We start from the raw sequence: 26,468 nt of genomic DNA, 5'->3' as shown, positions 1-26,468 counted from the left end.
GAAAATAGAGAAAATGAGAGAAAAGAAGGTACTGAAGAATGGGAAGTGCCCATTGGTAGTGAGTTAAGGGATGTCAATGAGGCTGAAAAGAAACAGCTATTCCAGCAAGATTATCAAGCTGTCTTAGAATCTATTTCTTATGAAGTTGAGTCATTTACTCACCCTGTTCCAACTTATCAAACTTTGGCTGAACAGGATAATAAGCTTGCTGAGAGAATTCTCAACTTGGTGCACACAACAGCTTCGATGCAAAGGGCCAAGGATGCCATTACTGCCATGCCCTCCACAACTGGTGATGATTTTGAATATCCAACTGGTGGTTCTGAAGACAACTTTGGGGATGATGATGATGATGATGGTGAAGGAGAATTCATGGACATAGGGGGGAAGCAGGCCCTAGGTCAAGCATAAACACTCCATCATGGATGTTTGGCAAAGAATGCAGTGATCATCACTTCAAATCAACTCTCTTTCACATAATTCACTAGACTCAGACAGCTCTTCAAGCTACTACAGATGCCAACACCAAGGAACTTCTTCAAGCGCACCTTGAATCTCTTCAATTGTACCAAATCTAATCTCTAAAGCAAACTCAAGGTGTGACTGAACTCAAGACAGAGATTGGTCAAGTCAAAAAGGACATCACTGCAAGATTGGAGTGTACCTTTCCTAACACAACAGTCTTAGATATCAACAGAAAACTCAGGAAAAACTCTAATCTCTGATTACCAAGGTGGATTCTTTGGACACAAGGCTCAAGACCCTGGAAACCTCTATCACTCAAATCTAACTCCATTAGGCTCAACAAACACTGCTTCTTTAAAAGTTGGTGGTTGCACAAACCTCCACCTCTGCTCAACTTGTTGCTAACAAAAAGGGGGAGAAAGATTCTATTATTCCAGTTAGTCAGGGAGAGTCAGTAAGTGAGGGGGATAAAGTGCTCAACATACAAGTCAGTAAAGTGATTGTTCCAGCAATTACTTTCTCTAAGCCACCAGTTCTTGACAGCATTGATTTGATCAACTTAGCAGCAACTGAATTGGAGATAAAAGAAAATTGGAAGCAGCCTGATGAGAACATCAAAAAGAAATTTGGTCCAATTGAGAAACAAGACAAAGTCTTTTCTCATTTCTCTCAATTCAGACCAATTTCAGCAAATGACATGCACTTAGGGAACATGGAAAAGGGTCAACCCTCAACAATCAAGTCTTTAAAGGCCAATGTGATTTTTCAGCCAAAGAAAAATTATTCAAAGAACTCAGATAAAAATCCATTGGAGCTGGCCTATGAAACTCCCAATCCTGATGAGAAGAAGCTTCTTGGAGGTCTATTGTTTTTTTGAAAGATCCTACAGACTCAATGCTAAAGAAAAGAATTGCCAAAATCTACAAGAATGGGAAAATGATTTGTATGGTGGCTGGACATCCAAAGTTTGCATATGCTAAGAAAGAAGAAAGGGTGAGGCTCAAACAACAACAAAAGCAAGCTGCTTTAGATGCTAAAAACCAAGATAAGAATCCTACAACCACAGATTCTGTAATGCCCACTGTGACAACTGAGAGTCATATTGAAGAAAAGCAAGTAGAACCAAAGTAGATTAAGAAAATAAGATACAAGCTCAAACCAAAGAGGAAGCTGGATTTCAATGAAGATAAGGAAGAATATATGCCAACTCAATCTAATACCTCAAGTCAAATAGCCATGCCTAAAATGGAGCAGGATGACTTCAAGGTCTATCCTAACATGAATTTCCATGGTGAAACCATAATTCCCAAGGATGAACCTATAGATTGGAAAAGCATACCTCTTCCTGATCTAAACATTCCAGTCCAAACCAAGCCAATGAAAACAAAGATGATAATATTCAAAAAGGTCAAGCCTGTCAGACTTCAATCCAAGGCTTTAGTCAAGCCCAAACCAACTGTCAACAAGGGAGATCAACTATTAATATGTGATATCAAAGAATTCTCTGACATAAATCTCTATCTGGATGAGGTAGAAGAAGTTAGAGTTATTGATGCTTATAAACATCTCCCAGAAAGATCAGTCTTCAGGTACAAGGGTGGAAAAGAAATGACTTGGCCCCTTCACATAATTCTCAATGAAGGCTATTCTGTTTTGGTGAAGATTTTGTCCTCAATCAAAAAGAACTTTGGGTTTAATATAGTTGCCAAGAAAATGGTACTGAACAAAATTGAGGAGAAAAGGAATAGTTGGAGAGGGCCAAATGCACTCCCAAGAGTCCTAACAATTCCATACACAAGAAGTAAAGTGCATTTAAGGCGTTACTGGTTGATGGAGTTCAAAGATGAGAAATGCACCAGAAGATTCTTCAGATTAGAAGATCAGCTGAAAATTGAAAGCAATGAAACTCTCATGGAGATGCAAGAAATGCCGGATCATACTGTTAGGGCTAAACACATGCTAATAATTCATGCAAATATACGCGATCACAAGTAATATAGAATTATTTCTAGTTCATTCCCACAGAGATTGGTTTAGGTTAACTTTGTGATTTATGCACTTATGCAATAATGATATGGCTATTATTCAATGCGAAGACGAATATCAAATTGGGTTTTGATTATAACTATGATTAAATATTGATAATTATACTAGAAAACATTAACTAAGAGATTAAAGAGATTTGAATAATATATGACACATACATGAGATTCTAACTTCATTAAATACTTCATTCAATAGCCTTATTGTTCTTAACCTTAGCATGTAATGGTGATGACACTAATCATACAACACGAAACTGCTAAACGCCAACTTCCGTTGCACGAATAATATACTACCAGACATCCATAAAAGAGATAGAAGCTGAATAGACACCAATCATATTAAGACCCTATATGTCTATAGAATTTGACAACATAATGGTTTAATGCACAAGTTATCTATCATGATTACACAGGGCAAGTAAGATGGTTAGAATTACCAACGAATCATGCATAACAATAACACATGAACCTAAGCTAGCCTGTCAAGTTCTAAATCCTTAAATTCACTGTCGCTTCATTAAAGATCAACACGCTATCTTATAAGTTCGTGACGCTCAAAAGACGAATAAGCACAAACAATACTAGGTTATCATACAATCACCACACACGAAGGTATCGAAACAAATTAACTAAAGAAATCCATAAATAAATCCGCTAGAACCCCCCGATAACGATTAGACCCTAATCGGACTCATCATCAACGTGGGTTCCGATGAAAGCATGGTATAATAAACGTAGTCTTTATACTGAATAAATAATAAAACCAAGTACGAAACAAGAGTTAGGTTCAAGAATAAGAAAACTAGCATCTAAAGTTACAACTTAGAACAAAGAATCACAAGTATAAACTAGATCTTCTTCGCCATCGTTGAATTGTGCTAAACATTCTTATGCCTTCTCCTTGAGCTCTGGTACGTCTCCTTATGAAAAATGACCTTTATTTATGTATATATAGCAGCCCATGCATAGTAGAAGTCTCCCAATCAAAAGCCCACAAGAATCAGGATTCTAAAATCCCGACGCGGCACGGCCGCGCGCTTGATCAGCGCGGGCGCGCCGTGTCTCTGTTCTTCAGGCGCGGGTGCGCGCTATGATAGGCACCTTCTGGAAAAAACTCCTATTTCTTCTTTTCTTGCTGCAATGAGTTGATCTTCACGAGCTTTATTCCTTCGACACCATCCTAACACTATATTAGCATCAAATCAATGCTAATTTACCTGAATTCCGGATTAATGTCTGAAATACAAAAACACTAGAAAACACATTAAAACACCAACAACTTGAGTACAAAAATACCAATTCAAAGTGTTATGGAGCGTTATAAAGTGTCATAAATGCCACTCAACATACCCCCAAACTTGAATCGATGCTTGTCCTTAAGCATAGACAGACTCAAAGAACAAGAAATAAAAATGCATGAATGCAACTAAATGAATGCAACGATCCCCATAAAATAACTAAACCAATCAACAAGAAGCATCTCAACAAATACAGTTATTCACATAAAGATCAATCAAACCTTACAAATCAACTTACAAACCAGAGACGTGTGTGTCTGCAAATGCTTACAGATATACTATCGCAACTAGATCAATAATCATGACTCACTACTCATCAAAGCAATCGCAAGGTTATAAATAAAATAAATGCTAGGACCAAAATAACTTATAACACTTCAATTCTTATATTGGAGTTTTATATGGATTCATGCTTTTATTCACAACAAAATACCACAAGTATGCTTATTTGACCGTGCAATGAGTGAGGTCCACAAAAGACTTATACAATAGTACCCATGTAGCGAGCGTTAGGTTAGCGGATCCCAGACTATAAAAGCCTTAGGTCACTAGGCACAAAGTCCCCTAAGAACTTAATAACTCGAGTACCAAAGAGCCCACTCGTGATCAATTATACATAATACTTTTTTTCCTTTTCCTTTTTTTTTGCTTTTTTTTCACAAATTTCTGAACGAGTGTGTTTCGCTCCATCTCGTTCAACCCTAGACTACTCATATATATATGAGCCGACTACTAGCCATTTGACACCTTGCCACAATAACTAGCACTGAAATCCAATTTTCTCCAATTTTTAAAAATCCTTGTTATTTTATCATTAAGAGAATATCCTCAATTCTAAATATAAGCAAGCGATTCAACTTCGACAAATAAATAAACCATGATCATGATCTAGCATTCAAGCAACCTATAAGACTTAGTGAAATACAATTGTCTCTAGCATGCAAATCAACTCGATACGACTTAACATAACTAAATACGACATCACTACACTAGCATCAATATCATCAAAACAACCGGAAAAATCATCTACGGGATCATGTCATAATGCAAATGCATGAACTATATGAACAAACTATCATAAAAACTACAAAAATAAAAAACTACTATATGGCAAAATGCAACTATATGCACTAAACTATCATGAATATGCAAACTATATGCGACTCACACAAAATATATTCCTTCAACTACTACCCCCAAACATAAAATTTTCACTGTCCTCAGTGAAGGTAATAGTAAGGAATCAGGCATACCTACTCAGAATCAGGATCCTCACCCTCAACTGGTGGAGTGTCAGGCGTGTCTGGAGGTAGATACACGGAGTCCTCACCAAATACTGGCCACTGGATGTCAACACCTGTGGCTCAGAATGCAGTCCCTAACGCCTGAGTGAGATCACGTGCAAATCGACTATGGATGTCATGCTTCGCATCCATCCTCCTCGCTAGACGCCTATACTGCGCCATGCTCATACCAACTCTAACATCTGCTTCTGCTTCCTCCTGCTCCTGCTGTGATGGCCCAGCCCCTTCACCTAACTGAGATCACCAAGCGGTTATGCTCGTCTGAGCTGCCCTAGAAGCTGGCCTCCGACCAGGCAGATGGTCAAAAGAACACCCAAGTCCTCTCAAATTAGGCTTGCCTCCATCCCACTCTTGCATTGTCAACAAAGTGGTACTGTCAATCGGAGCACTCGGAATCTGGAGTTGCTCGTGTGCTAGCCAATGAACACCAATTGTCGCACACAGCTTCGTCACAATGGACGCATATGGTATAGAACCCGTAGTACTCCTTCGTAAAAACCTCATAATACCTTGGTGAATAACCATCCCAAGGTCCACATAATCACCCTGTAGAATACCCCACAACAGCCGTGCACGCTCCACAGTCACATCATGCAAATGAGAAGATGGCATGATGTTAGCATAAATAAACGAATTCCATGCACGGGCAAACCTGTTCATGCTCGAAGCAGGGAACGTGGAATAATCAGTCGTGCCCCTCTTGAACATCCAGTGAGTATCAGGCACACACAAAGTAGCAACTATCAAATCCAAATCAAACTCCTCTGGAGTCTTCTCATTCCAGATGTCCTGCCTGGCCCTTCTCTCGGGCTGATCAATCACCCTCCTTATCGCCGCAGCACTGTACTCTACCATCATCCCACTAACCACAGTGAAACCATTCTTGTTAGATATATTTGATAATATCATGTGTAATATGATTTGTGTTTAGTTTTCAGATCTTATCTAACAGGACAAATCAGTACTTAACTGGAAATCAGCACTTATACTGAAGACAGAACTTAAGATATCAGAACTTAAGTTATCAGAACTTAAGGTTCAGAAGATATTTATCAGGAGATAATATCAGGACTTAAGATGACGTTCAGATAAGGCAGGCGGCTGATTGAAAGGAAAGAAGATCGAGACTAAGATAGAAAGAATTATGCATGAAAAAAGAATTCTATGAAGAATAGAATACTTGGAAGAAAAGATAACTAGTTGATATATTTTAGGAAGCAGAATTATATTCCATATCAATTAGAAGATTATCTTATAACTGTGTAGTATATAAACACATGCATAGAGTTTACACTATAAGTGTTACGATTATCGAAGTTATTATTCTTTGTAACTCTAGCAGCTCTCGTGATAATTTGTTCATCACTGAAAGAGGACAGTTCCATATTGTAACAGAGTTTATTGTGTTGAATAAAATCTATTTTCTGTTATATAAGTTCTTATATTCGATTTGATTGTGCTAAACACTGTATTCAACCCCCTTCTACAGTGTGTGTGACCTAACAATTCTTCTCTGCCTTTGCATTAGCATAAAACTCACGAACCACACTCATGGAAACAGCAGCGGGTGCCAGCAAAAGGTAACCCATCCCATCTCCAAGATCATCTCCAACAACCTACCATCCTTCCTCAATGGCAGAAAACCACGCTCCTTGGCTATAGGCTTCAAGAGAAGCCTTGTATACTCCGCTTCAGCCTCGGGAGTTGAAAACCTTGGCCTCATATCACCTGCACTCGAAGAATCAGTGGTGTTGCTGCTTACTTGAGTTTGCTATCTCTTGGGTGCCATTGGGATTGAATAAGAGAGAATAAGAGATAACTGTTTGAGAGAGAATTGTGTTTAAGAATTTGAGAAGTGATGGAGAAGTTTGTGTATAAGTGTATGTATATATAGGAGGTAAGGAGAGAATTAGATATGGAATAGAAGTGGGAATTGATTATGGGAATAGTGGGAATAATGGTTTTGATTTGGAGAGGGAAATTTGGGATGTGGAAGAGTAAAATTCGGGTAGAAATTGATTTTTAGAAGAAGTCCCCGATTTTCTCTGTGTTCCCAGCTTTATTATTTTTTCAGAACCAGGGGGTAGCGCGGCCACGCGCTACTTTAGCATGGCCGCGCCGTGCTTCTGTCTTTTCAGTGCGGCCGCCTGCTAGGCAGCGCGGGCGTGCTAGGCAGCGGCCACCCGCTTCGTCAGCGCGGGCGCGCCGTGCTACTGTAGTTGGCCCCAAAAATTTTATTTTATTGATTTTTTGTGCTTTTCTCCTTTTTTTCTTCTTCCTCTATCTACTAATGTACAACAAACTTGGGTTTCCTCCCAAGAAGTGCTTGCTTTACGTCGTTAGCTTCACGTAGAAATGCGGGATCAAATGGACAACAAAACAGCACTTACCACCTCGCGGTTTGCCGTGTCACCATAGTAATGCTTCAACCTCTGACCATTTAACTTGAATGCTTTGCCCGGATCATTCTCAAAAATCTCCACCGCTCCATATGGAAACACAGTTTTGACAACAAACGGCCCTGACCACCTTGACTTCAACTTTCCAGGAAAAAGATGAAGACGAGAGTTAAACAAAAGAACTTGTTATCCCGGAACAAATGATTTGAGCACTAGACCCCTATCGTTCCACCTCTTGACTTTCTTCTTATACATTTTGTTGTTTTTATATGCCTGAAGTCAAAACTCGTCGAGTTCATTCAATTGAAGCATCCTCTTCTTTCCAGCTGCATCCAAATCAAGATTCAACTTCTTCAAAGCCCAATATGCTTTATGCTCTAGCTCTACCAGTAAATGACACCCCTTACCATAAACCAACTGATACGGTGACATCCCTAGCGGAGTCTTGTACGTTGTTCGATACGCCCAAACAACTTCATCAAGCTTCAAAGACCAATCTTTTCTCGATGGACACAACTTTCTCTAAAATGCGCTTGATCTCTCTGCTAGATACCCTCAGCTTGACCATTCGTCTAAGGATGGTAAGCCGTAGCAATGTGATGATTCACATTTTACCTTTGCATCACAGTAGTGAACTTGCGATTACCAAAATATGACCCCTCATCGCTGATTATGATTCTTGGGGTTCCAAATCTTGTGAATATCTGCTTGTGAAGAAAATTAAGCACTACCTTCACATCGTTCATTGGCAATGCCTTATTCAATACATTTCAAAATATAATCAACCGCCAACAAGATATACAGATTGTTACAAGATGAGACAAATGGCCCCATGAAGTCAATCCCCCAAACATCGAAGACTTCAACCTCGAGAAGCACATTAAGAGGCATCTCATCCCTGTTGGACATATTACCCACACGTTAACATCGATCACATTTCAAAAGAAACTGATGAGCATCTTTAAACAAAGTCGGCCAAAAGAAACCTGCTTGAAGAATACGAGATGTTGTCTTTTCTCCACCATAGTGTCCTCCATAAGCCGTTGAGTGGCAATCTCGCAAGATCCCCCCCCCACCCGTTTCACTGTAAGGAATACGTCTCCTGATGATTTGGTCAGCTCCTTGTCAAAAAAGAAACGGCTCATCCCACATATACCACTTCACTTCATGCAGAAACTTTTGCCTTTGAGCGGAAGTTAACTCTGAAGGCATAACATTACTCATAAGGTAGTTCACAATGTCGGCAAACCACAGTTCTTCTGCTTGCCTCCAAATAATTGCTCATCGGGAAAAGATTCGTTAATCAAAGACTTATCTTGTGAAGTAGCAATTGGATCATCTAAACGCGAGAGATGATCAACGACTTGATTTTCAGTCCCTTTTCTTTCCTTGATCTCTAATTTAAACTTCTGAAGTAAAAGAACCCATCGAATCAATCTAGGCTTCGAGTCCTTCCTCGAGACGAGATATCAAATGGCAGCGTGATCAGTGAAAACTGTCACCTTCGTCCAAGTAGATAAGATCGAAATTTCTCAAAACCATGGACAATAGCCAAAAGTTCTTTCTCAGTAGTGGTATAGTTAAGTTGAGCACCATTAAGAGTCTTACTAGCATAGTAGACTATATAAAATATGTTGTTCTTTCGTTCCCCAAGAACTGCTTCAACTGCATCGCACATCATTTCAAATGGTTCAGACTAATCAGGTGCAGTTTTGACAGGTGCCGTAATCAAACTCTTCTTCAGTGTCGCAAAAGCAGCGAGGCACTCATCATCAAACTTGAAAGGAACATCTTTCTCTAGCAAATTGCACAAAGGCTTCGAAATCTTAGAGAAGTCTTTGATGAAACACCTATAAAAACCCGCATGAGCAAGAAAACTGCGAATTCCCTTAACAGAAATTGGTGGAGGAAGATTTTCAGTAACCCCCACCTTGGCTTTGTCCACCTCTAGACCGTTATTAGAAACTTTGTGACAAAAAATAATGCCTTGGCGTACCATAAAATGATATTTCTCCGAATTGAGAACCAAATTGGTCTCAATGTACCTTTTCAGCACTAACCCAAGATTGTACAAGCATTTATCATAAGAAGTTCCAAAGATCGAGAAATCATCCATGAACACTTCTACATTATTTCCAATCATATCAGAGAAGATAGCCATCATACATCTCTGAAACGTGGCTGGTGCTCCACATAGCCCAAAAGACACACTTCGAAATGCAAAAGTACCAAAAGGACATGAGAATGTAGTCTTCTCTTGATCTTCTGAAGCGATACAAATCTGATTATATCCTGAATAGCCATCCAGAAAACAGTAGTAATCATGCCCAGCCAATCTATCAAGCATCTGATCAATGAAAGGAAGAGGAAAATGATCCTTCCTTGTAGCCTTGTCCAGCTTCCTATAATCCATGCAAACTCTCCACCCTGTGACTGTTCGTGTAGGAATAAGCTCATTCTTCTCATTTGCTACCACAGTGATACCACCTTTCTTTGGCACACACTAAACTGGGCTCACCCATGAACTGTCAGAAATAGGATAGATTGTCCCTGCATCTAGCCACTTGAGGATTTCCTTCTTCACAACCTCTTTCATGATCGGATTTAGCCTTTTCTGTTGCTCAATAGTAGGCTTGCTTCCTTCCTTTAGCAGAATTTTGTGCATGCAATAAGAAGGGTTGATTCCCTTGATATCTACAATAGTACAACCAATTGCCGATTTGAATTCTCTAAGAATTCTCAAAAGCTTCTCCTCGTCGCTACCTGAAAGGTCAGATGCAATAATAACAGGAAATGTAGATGCATCATCTAAGAACGCATACCTCAAATGATCAGGTAACGGCTTAAGCTCAAGAGTAGGAGCTTCCTCAATAGATGGCTTGAGGCGCTTTGGAGAACTTTTCAGCTCCTCCAACCTAAGAGATTCAAAAGACATATCCATCTTTCACTTCCAGGGAGAAGCATTCAAATATTGCAAGTGCTCATCACCTTAATCGTTTTCACTATCGGAATTCCCCAACAAGGCCTTTTCTAAGGCATCAGACCTTAGCACTCGATCGAGTTCAGAATTAACCATGGAATCGACCATCTCCACCTTAAAATACTCCTCATTTTCCGTAGGGAATTTCATGGCATTTAACACATTAAGAGTTACATCCTGATCCATCACTCGCATGGTGAGCTCACCTTTCTGCACATCTATCAAGGTTCGACCAGTAGCCAAGAAACGTCTTCCCAAGATTATGGGAATCTTCTTATCCTCCTCGAAATCAAGAATTACAAAATCAGCAGGGAAGATGAGTTTATCCACCTTGACCAAGATATCCTCCACAATACCTCGCGGATATGTAATAGAACAGTCGCTCAACTGCAAAGTCATATAAGTGGGCTTTGGATCAGGTAAGTCCAACTTCTTGAAGATTGACAAAGGCATCAGATTGATGCTAGCTCCCAAGTCACATAGACACTTGTTAAATGACACTTTTTCAATTATGCAAGGAATAGTGAAGCTTCCAGGATCTTTAAGCTTTGGAGGCAATTTCTGTTACAGCACAGCACTACAGTCCTCCGTGAGAGCAACAGTCTCTAATTTATCAAGCTTCACCTTCCTAGAGAGAATACCTTTCATAAACTTCGCGTAACTAGGCATTTGGTCAAGAGCTTCAACGAAAGGTATATTGATGTGACGTTTCTTGAACACCTCCAGAAACTTCGCAAACTGCTTATCCAACTTTTTCTTCTGCAGCCTCTTAGGAAAAGGAGGTGGAAAATAGATCTGTTTCTCCCCTGTATTACCCTCATGAGGAATGTGCTCAACAGTAGTCTTCCTTGGTTCCACTTCTGCTTCCTTCTGCACTTCTTCTTCTTCAGCCTCAACTTCAGATTCTGGAGTCTTAGCTTTTTCAGGATTTGCAACCTTACCAAACCTCAATGTAATTTCCTTAACATGCTCCTTGGCTTCCTTCTTGCCTGGCACTTCAGTATCGCTCGGAAGCGTGCTAGGTTGACGATTCAGTAATTCATTAGCAATTTGCCCAATCTGATTCTCCAAGGTCTTGATAGAAACAACTTGGCTCTTGCACATGAGCCTCAACTCCTCCAATTCAGATTTTTCATTAGCTTGCGGTACTTGCTTAAGTTGAAGTTGTTTCCTAGGGGCATATTGCGGTTGTTGAAAACCTGGAGGGTCATACTGTTTTGATGTGTATGGCTGATAAGATTGTTGCACCGCATTCTGATTATTGCGGTAGAAAATGAACAGTCCATGGTGGAGAGTTTGCATAGCCATCTGTAGCTTCCAGTCACGGGGTGGAGAGTTTAAATGAATTTGAAAGAAATAAAGTCTGGACCCTAGTGCCAAGACCAAGAAACAGATCAGTTGTTGGTACAAAATGGGTATTTAGAAACAAAACTGACAGTGATGGCATAATTACAAGGAACAAAGGAAGGCTGGTTGCAAAAGGATACTCTCAACAGGAGGGAATTGATTATGATGAAACATTTGCACCCAGTTGATAGATTGGAAGCCATAAGGATATTTTTGGCTTATGCTGCTCACAAGAAGTTTAAAGTCTTTCAAATGGATGTGAAAAGTGCTTTTCTTAATGGAGAATTGGGAGATGAAGTATATGTTGAGCAACCTCCAGGCTTTGTAGATCCCAAATTTCCAAATCATGTCTACAAGCTTGATAAAGCACTTTATGGCCTTAAGCAAGCTCCAAGAGCATGGTATGAGACTTTAGCTCAGTTTCTTCTGGAAAGTGGATTTAGCAGAGGAACTATTGACAAAACACTATTCTACCTCAACCATGGAAAGGACTTACTTTTGGTGCAAATATATGTTGATGATATCATTTTTGGTTCTACAAATGACAGACTTTGTAAGAAGTTTGCCAAACTGATGCAGTCAAGATATCAAATGAGTATGATGGGAGACCTTAACTATTTTCTGGGCCTTCAAGTTAAGCAGAATGAAGAAGGAACTTTTATTTGTCAATCCAAGTACACCAGAAATTTGTTGAAGAAATTTTGAATGCAGGATTGTTCAAGTGCATCAACTCCTATGGCCACTGCAACTAAGTTGGATAAGAATACTGGTAAATCAGTAGATATTACTGATTATAGAGGTATGATTGGCTCACTACTCTATCTAACTGCAAGTAGACCTGATATCATGTATGATACCTGTCTTTGTGCAAGATTTCAAGCAGATTCAAGAGAAACTCACCTAACAGCTGTGAAAAGAATTTTCAAGTACCTTAAGGGTACATCTGATCTGGGATTGTGGTATCCTAGAGAATCAGACTTTAAGCTAATAGGTTACTCAGATGCAGATTTTGCAGGATGCAAAATTGACAGGAAAAGCACAAGTGGAAGCTGCCAATTTCTTGGAGGCGGATTGGTTTATTGGTTTAGCAAGAAACAGAAGTCAATTTCCACATCAACTACAGAAGCAGAATACATTGCTGCAGGAAGCTGTTGTGCAAAGATTCTTTGGATGAAGAATCAGTTACTGGATTCTGGGTTAGAATTTTCTAAAATCCCTATTTACTATGATAATCAAAGTGCTATTGCTATGACTGGTAATCCAGTTCAACACTCAATGACAAAGCATATCAGCATTAGGTACCACTTCATAAGGGAACATGTGGATGAAGGTATAGTGGAATTGCATTTTGTTCCCACAGATCAACAACTAGCAGATATCTTCACAAAACCACTGTGTGAAGCTACTTTTACAAGATTGGTGAATGAACTTGGAATGGTTTCAGGTTCTTTCTCTAAATCTGCTTAGTTTATGTTCTGATACATCAGGCTTCATGATCAGTATTTACAGATTTTACTATCTTTGTGTACTCTGTGCTTAAATTGAAAATTACTTAAGTGCTGATTGTTGTCTGATGTGAATTTCTAAACTCTGATAGTGATATGAATGTTTCTGTGACTATTCAATCCAATGAGGATAACTGTGCTAGATGCTGACCTAGTAATCTTTAATATACTAAAGATCCCATGTTTGATGTAATTGTTTATGTGGAAATCTTTTAACACAAGCAAATTCTGATATTGAGCTTAGTTCAGTTTACTTTGTGTATCTTATTACTAAGTCAAAAACTAGAATAGTGCTTCTTATCTGTTAAGTTCTGATGTTAGTAAATCTGGTAAATGTACTAAGTGCTGATAAGCCTCACTTATCAAAAGAAAAAGAAAAGAAAAGAAATAAAAATCAGGTACTCCTTTGAGATCTAGAGTAAAAATGTGGAAGGAAAGACCCAAGTGCATTGCTGGTATTAAGTAATATGCATTAGAAAAGCAAAATAAAATTTTCTTGGTGACTTTTCACACTCTATGATTACTGGAGAAATGCTCTGATAACAGCATAAATTCTGATAAGCATTTGTGACTCACTTACACAGAGAAGCCACTGTAAAATAGAATTTCAAAAGATGCATAAAATGAGCACAAAACAGTTGAGGTGGACTCATGCATGAACTCATTCAATAGTAGGCTTCAGAATAATGACAGATTTTGAGCAAAGTTCTTAGTTATGCCTTATTTCTAAGATGTACTGAAGTGAATCAGACTTTACTCTTTGTCTGATATTTAGCTTAATGCACACACATACACTCCATATGAATGATGAAAATTAATGTGGTGATAAATGTTGTTTTAGATGAACAGTTTATGTGTCAGATTGCATAAATTCTGAGGACAAGTTCTGATGGAAGTCCTGATGATTAAATTATGATGAAACCATATCAGTATTTGTGTGAAGAATTACAGGAATACACATTCACTTTTTGAGTTAAGGAGCCATATTCTGATGATTTTTAAATCCTGATAATAATCAAGTTTTGATGCTGACGTGACAGTATTTATTTACTTGGTTTATTTTTTGTCATTACTTGAACGATAATATTTTTACAGAATATTGGTTAATATGAGATAAAATAGTTATAATCATTGTGGGTTATTGGTTAACGTGTATGTCCTGAAAAATTGCATATGCACGGTAATTATTGCTTATTTTACGTGCCCATTAACTCTCATTCTAACCGTTTACTAACTGTTAGAGATAACAGATTTTCTAATTTTTTATTTATTTTTTATTCTAAATCTCTTTTTCTTTCTTTCTCTCTCTCTCTCTCTCTCTCTCTCTCTTATTTTCAGAAGTTGTTTTTCTCTCAGGACTTTTTACAAACACTTTGCGAACATTCTCTTATTCACTGAATTTCTTACAGAGATGGCACCAAAAGATGTAATTTTTGATGGAGCTAAGTTTGTTCCTAATAACTTCTCCGCTATTCTTAGAAAGTCAGAAGCCCCATCAGAACTTCATTTCATTCAGGACTTTCTTTCTAGTTCTGATATTGGGTACGCTCTGACCGCACCTGATGTAGTCTCTGGTACTCAAGTGCTGGAGTTCTGGAGAAGCGGTGTAATAACTCCAATTTTTTTTGAAACCCTGATGAATAATAACTTTTGTTGATGATGCTGATTAAGGAAAATTATCAGACCATACTATATAGGAATACTATTATGGAAATTCTAAGATCGTATTAGTATTCCATAAAGTAAATAAGTGTATGTAAAGATCGTCAGAATCCAAATTCGAACACTTTGATTTTTCTCGAAAATCCACTAGATACCGAAAGAATTGAGTATAAGGTAATATGATTAAAAGGATTTAAATTCAAGGATTATAAGAGGGGATCATAAAAGGAATATAAAATACTGAGAAAGGGTAGGGGAACCCAAGTAATAAGATCCCTGATATGATCCCTCAAACGGATAACGAGAACGAAAGTTAAGTGAACTGTAAAACAGATACGCGACCAAGAGACAAGCTTGTACAAGCATCCAAGGTATTATGACATCATCAAACCACAAGACAAAGGCATGTGGCAAATGGATGACATAAGGAAGATGACATAAACATGACAAGTGGGTAGGTTTTGTTGGTTGATTACTAGCCAAGCATTATTAACCATGGTAAAAAGGTTAAAATCAATTCCTAAGTCAAAAGAAGAAGCAACCAAGAAAACACATTCATTTCTCCCCCCCCATCTCCTTGCTCACGGCTTTTTGAAGAAAAACAAGGAAGAAAAATTCCAAAACCCAAGCTCCACTTAATCATAATTCAAGAGGTTTGTTTCTTTAGCTTCCATAATTCATAACTTAGATGAGCCATAAGTTTAAGCTCAAGATTCCATGTTTAACATAGCTAATCAATTCATCAAATTTCTTGGTGAATAGTGTTTTCAAGAAACTAACTTTGTGTTTTCTTATGTTTTCTTCAAGATCCAAGCTTAGTAGAGATAGTTAGTGGTTATTTAAGGCTTCCTACGTGATTCTCCACTCTCCAAGGAAGGTATAACTTCTCAAACCCTTAGTCTTAAGTTTTGTTGGTTTGTATTTCATAATGTTTAGATGATGGGTTAGTGTAATGGGTGTGTACTCATGTTTAGAGCTTTGTTTAGTAAGTGGTTTTGTTGATTTTGGAGTTATGAGTGATACTTGTTGGATTTGATGTTCTTGGTCACATTTTGACTTGGTTTAGATGAATAAGTTGAGATCTTGAGTTATAGTTAAATGATCTTGTATTGTGGTTGAATGATGGCGGAATGGTGTTGATTGGTGGTGGTTTGATATTGAATTGATTAGGTAAAAATTTGGGAATTGCTAAGTTATAGCCGTCGTAATGCCCAATTTTCCTTAGACTGTTTTGTGCTTAACTTTTGCACCCGAACACTCACTGCCATGAACTGATACCATGTTTATATAGTTCATGTTACGAGCTTCGTTTTGATATGTGTTTCGCTTGAATCCGATGTACGGTTTAGGAGAAACGACCGTTTTAAGTAAAGGCGTTTCGCGAACGAACCATTACCCCTCGCCTTACTTTGAAACCTTGGTTAAGGCCCCTAATTAACTAATTGGAGTATGAAACAATTATGTAAAGTTGATTAGGCAGTTGGTAGAGTACTCGAGAAAGTATCGCCTTAAAATTCTTAATGGTTAATTTATTAAAAATGGTGGAGCCGAGGGTACTCGAACGACTTATGTGATTCGTTAAGCGTAGAAGTGACCATAAGCGAACGTTAGGGTTCAATTGGTTAAAGTCTAGTTTCTTAAGCGACCGGGGTTTAATTCTGACTTATGTTGTTGTTCATAGGTTATCAGACCCACTCTAAGCTTAAGTCTATCCGGGAACACTCAGGCAAGTTTTCTACCCGTTATACTGTTGTTGTGATGTAAATATATGTATATGCATTATCTTGTGATAAGTGCATGATTGTTATTAGCAAATCTTGTGATATATTGGAGCATGCTGATATGGTATATATACATGTCTGTTTCGTAATCTTGATATCAAATTGTTGATTCAAATGCTTATAAGTTGCATAATACCTATGCAAGAGATAAGCAGTAGTTGCGTATACCCTTAGTATAGGGGACCCAAAGGTGAACATTTTCTAAACCGGGAGTCGATGTTCCCGAGTATAATATATATATATATATATATTTATATATATATATGAATAGTTTTCAAAACCATTAATCGAATAAGGTTTATTCGATAACTTTATTTTAGTTAATGAATATTATCTTGAATATTCATTCGAGGGCTTATGACTCCGCTTATTTTATTTAATGAATATTATCTTGAATATTCATTCGAGAACTGATGACTCCGCTTATTTTACTTAATGAATATTATTTTAAATATTCATTCGAGGACTTATTACTCCGCTTATTTTATTAAATAATATTCTTAATTTTATTAAAGAATTTTTGATAATCAAACTTATTTTTGATTATTTAAATAAAGATCGTACTTTCGTATAAGTATATCTTTGGTTATTTATTATTCATTTCAAGTATAAGTTTTAAAACTTCTACTTCAATTATTTTTATAAGGATTATCCTTATGAGAATATTATTTAAATAATAATATTCAGATATTTTCTAATATATTGGGACTGATTTATTTTATTAAATCAGCATTACTCTAAACATTCTTTAAAATGTTTTCGAGTCTTCAAAATGATTTTAAAAGTTAGAGCGGATCCCAAAACTCATTTTTAGATTTAAGATCTTCCTTTCGAAGGGAATTTAAATACTCGCTCAAAACCTAAAGGATCCGGCTCTGTGGTGTATTTTATATCCGCAACGAGGTTGCTGTTTTGAGAAAACATTTTGATTACTTGCCCACGTTTGGGAAGTAAGTCCATCTATTTGAGTCGGCATAAGCAACATGGGCTCAGTGGGCGTCCATGAAAGTGTAAGTGGCACAGTGGGAGTCCATCAATGCGTAAGTGGCTAAGTGGCAGTCCAGCATAGGTCCTAATGCGGCCAGGGTGATGACCAGTGGGGAATTCGTCCATCTACTAGTAGAAAATGTTACTTATTGGTATCTTTGCCTGATCAGCAAGATATCAGGTTTATGCCAAGGTTTTCTTCTTTCCAAATTCATTGGATATTATAACTCTGTTTATACTTTTCATAAGATATATATAGGTGTATATATATATTGGGACTTAATGAAGTATCTCATAACTTCATTTCTTTTGAATGATATTTCAAAGATTGAATCTATTCAAATCTTATCTTGTAGTCTCATCTATGTGATGCACTTTTGAAACTGATTATACCTTGAACGGTGGTAGTTCAAGTAGTATTCGGAAAAGATATAAGTATATTGGAGTATCTCGTAACTTCACCTTTTCAACTTATATCTGGTTAGTGATTATCTTATGCATGACAAAGATTTTCAGAAAAAAGTTGAGACAAGGTTAGATATATGAGATCACCTTGCAACGATATTTTTATACAGCTATAAACTGGAACTCTGTGTATATTATACATGGCAGAGGATTTCAAAGATTTTGAAAAGTATATAAAAATATATACTAAATATTTTGCGACTTGGTCGCATTAAGAGATCAAACTTGGTTCATTTCTTTTTGACCAAGACTTTCATGAGTACTGTGAGAATGCTCATATTTTGTAAATTATTATGCATATTATTTCGGTGGGCTTGTTGCTCACCCTTGCTTTCTTCTTTCATCACATAACAACAGATAGACAAGATGAACAGGACCAAGCTCCTAATTCGTGAGCGGATAGGAAACGTTCCGCAGTTTCCTGTAGGCATTGATGCCGTTGTAGCTGAGGTAGGATCTACCAATAGGCTAGGCTTTCAACTTTTGATGTACCAGACTTATGTATATTTATGAATTGTAATAATGGAAAAGAATATGTAAATTTATTCAGAAACCCTTTTAAGGTGTAATGGTTTATAATTGTGGAATAAAATGACTTGTGTTATTTTTGGATATTCATCTCTGAGACTATAACTTATGGTGTGTGTGTATAGTGGGGTCACAGTACGCTGTAGTTGGTTGATTATTAAGATTAAGTATTATTAAGGGAAATAGAACTCGTGACAACCCGGATCCCCGACCCCCGATTTGGGGGTGTTACAAGCGGAGTATATAATGATGGTGGTGCTCAAGGGTCCCCAGGTATTATTTTTTCATCAGGGGAGGATGAGCATGTTGTGACATTGGCTACGGTCCGACAAGCACTGCAGCTACCTGAGAACTGTGTTTATTCTACTGTTGAAGAGCCAGTTCTTCAAAACATGATGGCTAGTCTGGGGTATGAGAGGACATTGGAAAAGCTGGGTCAGTTGAAGAGATCTTTCATAAGGAGGGAATGGAGTTTCTTCTTTGACTGCATAACCAAGGCTTTTGCAAACAAATGCTCTAATTTTGATGCAATCCCCATATTCAGCCAACAAATCGGGTATGCTCTCATTAATCAAACTGATTTTGATTATGCAAGTGCTGTCTTAGGTTTTATTGGGGATAGAATGACAGAAGATAGAAATACTGTTTATTTTGCTAGATTCTGTCAGCTTATCTATAGTTTTTGTTGTGATGATAAGCCCCAATCTGCTAGTGAATTAATTTCACCATTTAGACTAACTAAAAGAACTTTTAATGACTTATTGTCTACTGATAATAGGAAGGTTGTGTTAAGACCCCTCCTAGTTCCTTTATCTGTCAAACAAGCCTTAATAACCTATGATCTGGTTAAATATACTGAAGTATATCCTGATGTCCAACCATCAGAACCTCATCCATCAGCACCTAACACCTCTACACAAACACCTCAAAGTTCTCAACCTCAACCTTCTAATCCTACAGTGAAGCCTTCGTCTTCCAAACCCAAGAGGACTAAGAAAGTACCTCAGACTCAACAGAAGAGAAGGAGAATTATTCAGCGAGATGAATCAGATGCTGAGGAACAGGTTCGAATGTCAGAACCTGTTATTGTAGAAGCTGAGAAGGTTTCTTCTCAGAAAGATACTGTAACTGGGAGTTCTAAGCCCCTCAAAAGGCTTAGAAAATTAAATTCTGATGATAAAGCTCCTACAGTGTCTCCATCTTTGAGGAAATTAAAGAAACAGAGAGCTCATAGGGACATAGTTGAGTCCGATTCAGAAGATGTAGTGGAAGCAGCTAATGTAGGGGATTAGGAATCTCTAATCTCAATAGAACCAGTTGTTATTGAAATACTTCCTTCTGCACAACATGAAACTGCTCAAGCTAGAACACCTACACCTCCTATGTCACCTATGGTTGATCCAGTACATACTGAAGAACCAGGTACAAGTGCTGAAATTGATATTCATAACTTGATTGTGCCTGAGGTTTTGTACTTGGAAGCTCCACTAATTCAACTCACTCCACCAACAACATCACTTTTGAATGTTGATCAGAACCTGGCTGCAGATTAGAATTTAGAGGAAAATGTTGAAGCCTCTATAGCCTCACATACTGCTATTTTATCAGAAGATGCTGATACTGCAGGATCTACAAGTTCTGATGCTGCTAATGAAGAAACTACTGGTGAAGCTGCTGCTAATTTAAATGCTGATGCAGCTGGTCCATCTGGACATGCACCTCAACAAACTGTTCATAAAGCTGATTTAGTCAAGAAGTTTGTTACAGGGGAAGCACCGGTACCTTAGAGTGAAACTCCTAGAGGAAAGGAGTGGACTAAAGAATGGAACTCAGTTAGTTTTGTTCCTTCTGAAAAGATTCTTACTGAGCATCTTGTAAAAGCTGATGAAATGCTGATAAATGATGATTTCAAGGCACAACTGAGAGTTACTGCATTGAGTACAAGGCACCTTCAAGGTCAACACTCGATAACCCATGACAAGGTGAATAAAATTCAAGAAAACTTGATCCAGCAAGATATGAATGTGAAACTTGAAAAGAACAGATTTTTCAAGCCAGCATTTGACAGAATTGCCTACATTGAGAAAACTCAGGAGAAGCAACAAGCTCAAATTGAAGAAATTCTGAAGAATCAAGCTTCTCACCAAAGTCAACTCAATGAGACCCAAACCTCAGTGGAATTGCTTGTCTCTCTTCTATTACCTGCTGATGCCAAAAAGGGGGAGAAAGTGATTAAGTCCAAATGCAAATCTATTCAGACACTGAAAGGAAAGGATAATGGAAATGATGACCAGGAAAACTCTGATAAGGGTAGAGGTCAAGGTCAAGGCAAAGGATTTTCGTCAAGTAAAGCTAGAATTACAAGTCAAGGAACAAGTTCTGATACTGGGAGAAGAATAAGTTCTGATACTGGTAAAAGGATAAGTTCTAGTGAATATCTAGAACTTGATGAAGAAATTTCAAAGCAATTATTTATTAAAGAAAATCCAGGAATGGACTTTGAGAGTCTAAAGGAAGAAGAAGCTAGACTCAAAGTAGAAGGTGTCAAGACAAAATCTAAAGCTTCTACTGTTCAAAAGAAATTTCCAAAGCCTAAGGGTATTGTGATAAAGGAAATAACAAGTTCTGAGGCAACCAAGGCCAAATCACAAATGGAAATTGATCCAAGGTTCAAGGGCAAAGAAAAAGTTGATGAACCTGTAAAGGTTTATATGCCAGTCATGGATGAAGAAATAATTGATGATAAAGCAGATGCTAATCTTACTCTGATGCATAAGAAGATTTTTCAAGCAACCTCTGACATGGCTCATGTTGTTCAGAGTCAAGATATAGTAAGTTCTGATATGACAGAGAAGCAAGCAACCTCTGATATAGCTCAAGTTGGCTTGATATTAGAAGATAAGGAAAAGGAAACCTCTAACATTGCTCATGTTAAACCTTCAAAGATACTCCTACCAGGATTCACCAAAGCTAAAAAGACTCAACCTTTGAAGACTGCAACAAGTGGTTTTGAAGCAAGAGTTGTTATAGGAAAGGAAGCAAGAGATAAATCTGGGTTGGGTAGTTCTGATGAAAGAAGAGTACATAACACTACCAATGATCCAGCTTCCTTAAGTGAACCAGGTGTTGGAGCAACTCTTGAAAGATTGAATCGACTTGAATCTATACAAATGGTTTACCATACCTTCTTGAAAGAACATATCTTGTTATATTTTATGACAGATGGAAGGGTATACCAGATTAAGAAAAATGCTATACCACTGAAGTATTTAGAGGAACTGGAACATGTTCTATTCCTACTTCAAGTGAAAGATAGATTAACAGATAGTGATGCAGGATATTTAAAGTCTCAAATTCAAAGACAGAAGAAGCTTTATTCTGTAAAGTCTGACAGCACATACTATCCCAAGTATAGAGATTATAAAGGTGATATTGTCGATATGAAGCCTAACTCTGCTAGGATTATAACTACTTTTCTGGGTTATAAGGCTGTGGAATTCAATCTAGAGTCTGACAAGGCATATCTGATTAGACTAGATCAGGGATAGGAAAAGCTAAGATAAATGATCTCAGAGCAGCTATTTTTTTAAACTGGAGAAGATACAACTGAATTGATAAATGCTAAAAGGAGGATGATCAATGAACTTGAATATGCAGAGAGATGTTTGTTGAAGAACTATCTCAGGACAACTCCTGATATCAAAGAGATCAGAAGAAATTGAAAGTTGAAGCCAAGTCAAAGATCTACAACTACTTAAATTCTGAAGTTTATACAAACTGAAGCTGTTATCAAAAGTTAAAGATGGTAAAGCTGAAAGGACTGTAAGTTGTAGTTATCTAGTCAAATTCTCATGCATTTGTACTTAATGTTTTTGACATCATCAAATATCTGTTGAACTTGTATATTATGCTAATTTACAAGTTGGGGGAGATTGTTAGATATATTTGATAATGTAATGTGTAATATGATTTGTGTTTAGTTTTAAGATCTTATCTAACAGGATAAATCAGTACTTAACTGGAAATCAGCACTTATACTGAAGAAAGAACTTAAGGTATCAGAACTTAAGTTATCAGAACTTAAGGTTCAGAAGATATTTATCAGGAGATAATATTAGGACTTAAGATGACGTTCAGATAAGGCAGGCGGCTAATTGAAAGGAAAGAAGATCGAGACTAAGATAGAAAGAATTGTGCATGAAGAAGGAATTCTATGAAGAATAGAATACTTGGAAGAAAAGATAACTAGTTGATATATTTTAGGAAGCAGAATTATATTCCATATCAATTAGAAGATTATCTTGTAACTGTGTAGTATATAAACACAGGCATAGAGTTTACACTATAAGTGTTACGATTATCGAAGTTATTATTCTTTGTAACTCTAGCAACTCTCGTGATAATTTTTTCATCACTGAGAGAGGACAGTTCCATATTGTAACAGAGTTTATTGTGTTGAATAAAATCTATTTTCTTATATTCGATTTGATTGTGCTAAACACTATATTCAACCCCCTTCTGCAGTGTGTGTGACCTAACAATTCTTCTCCGCCTTTGCATTAGCATAAAGCTCACGAACCACACTCATGGGAACAGCAGCGGGTGCCTCACAAAAAGTAACCCATCCCATCTCCAAGATCATCTTCAACAACCTACCATCCTTCCCCGATGGCAGAAAACCACACTCCTTGGCTATAAGCTTCGAGAGAAGCCTTGTATACTCCGCTTCAGCCTCAGGAGTTGGAAACCTTGGCATCATGTCACCTGTACTCGAAGAATCAGTGGTGTTGCTGCTTACTTGAGTTTGCTATCTCTTGGGTGCCATTGGGATTGAATAAGAGAGAATAAGAGATAAGTGTTTGAGAGAGAATTGTGTTTGAGAATTTGAGAAGTGATGGAGAAGTTTGTGTATAAGTGTATGTATATATAGGAGGTGAGGAGAGAATTAGATATGGAATAGAAGTGGGAATTGATTATGAGAATAGTGGGAATAATGGTTTTGATTTGGAGAGGGAAATTTGGGATGTGGAAGAGTAAAATTCGGGTAGAAATTGATTTTTAGAAGAAGTCCCCGATTTTCTCTGTGTTCCCAGCTTTATTATTTTTTCGGAACCAGGGGGTAGCGCGACAGCGCGCTACCTCAGCGCGGCCGCGCCGTGCTTCTGTCTTTTCAGTGCGGCCGCCCTGCTAGGCAGCGCGGGCGTGCTAGGCAGCGGCCGCCCCGCTTCTTCAGTGCGGGCGCGCCGTGTTACTGTAGTTGGCCCCAAAAATTTTTTTTTTTTTTTTTTTTGTGCTTTTCTCCTTTCTTTCTTCTTCCTCTATCTACTAATGTACAACAAACTTGGGTTGCCTCCCAAGAAGCGCTTGCTTTACGTCGTTAGCTTGACGTAGAAATGCGGGATCAAATGGACAACAAAACATCACTAACCACCTCGCGGTTTGCCGTGTCACCATAGTAATGCTTCAACCGCTGACCATTTAACTTGAATACTTGGCCCGGATCATTCTCAAAAATCTCTACCACTCCATGCCAAAACACAGTTTTGACAACAAACGGCCCTGACCACCTTGACTTCAACTTTCCAGGAAAAAGACGAAGACGAGAGTTAAAAAAAAGAACTTGTTATCCCGGCACAAATGATTTGAGCACTAGACCCCTATCGTGCCACCTCTTGACTTTCTCCTTATACATTTTGTTGTTTTTATATGCCTGAAGTCGAAACTCGTCGAGTTCATTTAATTGAAGCATCCTCTTCTTTCCAGTTGCATCCAAATCAAGATTCAACTTCTTCAAAGCCCAATATGCTTTATGCTTTAGCTCTACCGGTAAATGACACGCCTTACCATAAACCAACTGATACGGTGACATCCCTAGCGGAGTCTTGTACGCTGTTCGATACGCCCAAACAACTTCATCAAGTTTCAAAGACCAATCTTTTCTCGATGGACACACAACTTTCTCTAAAATGCGCTTGATCTCTCTATTAGATACCTTAGCTTGACCATTCGTCTAAGGATGATAAGCCATAGCAATGTGATGATTCACATTTTACCTTTGCATCACAGTAGTGAACTTGTGATTGCAAAAATATGACCCCTCATCACTGATTATGACTCTTGGAGTTCCAAATCTTGTGAATATCTGCTTGTGAAGAAAATTAAGCACTACCTTCACATCGTTCGTTTGCAACGCCTTAACTTTAATACATTTCAACATATAATCAACCGCCAACAAGATATACTGATTATTACAAGATGAGACAAATGGCCTCATGAAGTCAATCCCCCAAACATCGAAGACTTCAACCTCGAGAAGCACATTAAGAGGCATTTCATCCCTCTTGGACATATTACCCACACGTTGACATCGATCACATTTCAAAAGGAACTGATGAGCATCTTTAAACAAAGTCGGCCAAAAGAAACCTGCTTGAAGAATACGAGATGTTGTCTTTTCTCCACCACAGTGTCCTCCATAAGCCGTTGAGTGGCAATCTCGCAAGACCCCCCCCCGGTTTCGCTGTAAGGAATACATCTCCTGATGATTTGGTCAGCTCCTTGTCAAAAAAGAAACGGCTCATCCCACATATACCACTTCACTTCATGCAGAAACTTTTGCCTTTGAGCGGAAGTTAACTCTGAAGGCATAACATTACTCATAAGGTAGTTCACAATGTCGGCGAACCACAGTTCTTCTGCTTGCCTCCAAATAATTGCTCATCGGGAAAAGATTCGTTAATCAAAGACTTATCTTGTGAAGTAGCAATTGGATCATCTAAACGCGAGAGATGATCAACGACTTGATTTTCAATCCCTTTTCTGTCCTTGATCTCTAATTCAAACTTCTGAAGTAAAAGAACCCATCGAATCAATCTAGGCTTCGAGTCCTTCCTCGAGACGAGATATCAGATGGCAGCGTGATCAGTGAAAACTGTTACCTTCGTCCAAGTAGATAAGATTGAAATTTCTCAAAACCATGGACAATAGCCAGAAGTTCTTTCTCAGTAGTGGTGTAGTTCAGTTGAGCACCATTAAGAGTCTTACTAGCATAGCAGACTATATAAAATATGTTGTTCTTTCGTTCCCCAAGAACTGCTTCAACTACATAGTCACTTGCATCACACATCATTTCAAACGGTTCAGACTAATCAGGTGCAGTTATGACATGTGCCGTAATTAAACTCTTCTTCAGTGTCTCAAAAGCAGCGAGGCACTCATCATCAAACTTGAAAGGAACATCTTTCTCTAGCAAATTGCACAAAGGCTTCGAAATCTTAGAGAAGTCCTTGATGAAACACCTATAGAAATCCGCATGAGCAAGAAAACTGCGAATTCCCTTAACAAAAATTGGTGGAGGAAGATTTTAAATAACCCCCACCTTGGCTTTGTCCACCTCAAGACCCTTATAAGAAACTTTGTGACCAAAAATAATGCCTTGGCGTACCATAAAATGATATTTCTCCGAATTGAGAACCAAATTGGTCTCAATGCACCTTTTCAGCACTAACCCAAGATTGTGCAAGCATTTATCATAAAAAGTTCCAAAGATTGAGAAATCATCCATGAACACTTCTACATTATTTCCAATCATATCAGAGAAGATAGCCATCATACATCTCTGAAACGTGGCTGGTGCTCCACATAGCCCAAAAGACACACTTCAAAATGTAAAAATACCAAAAGGACATGAGAATGTAGTCTT

The sequence above is a fragment of the Apium graveolens genome, chromosome 11 (genome assembly GCF_009905375.1).
Source record: "Apium graveolens cultivar Ventura chromosome 11, ASM990537v1, whole genome shotgun sequence".
Lineage (NCBI taxonomy): Eukaryota > Viridiplantae > Streptophyta > Magnoliopsida > Apiales > Apiaceae > Apium > Apium graveolens.
Note: the sequence above shows the minus strand (reverse complement) of the source record.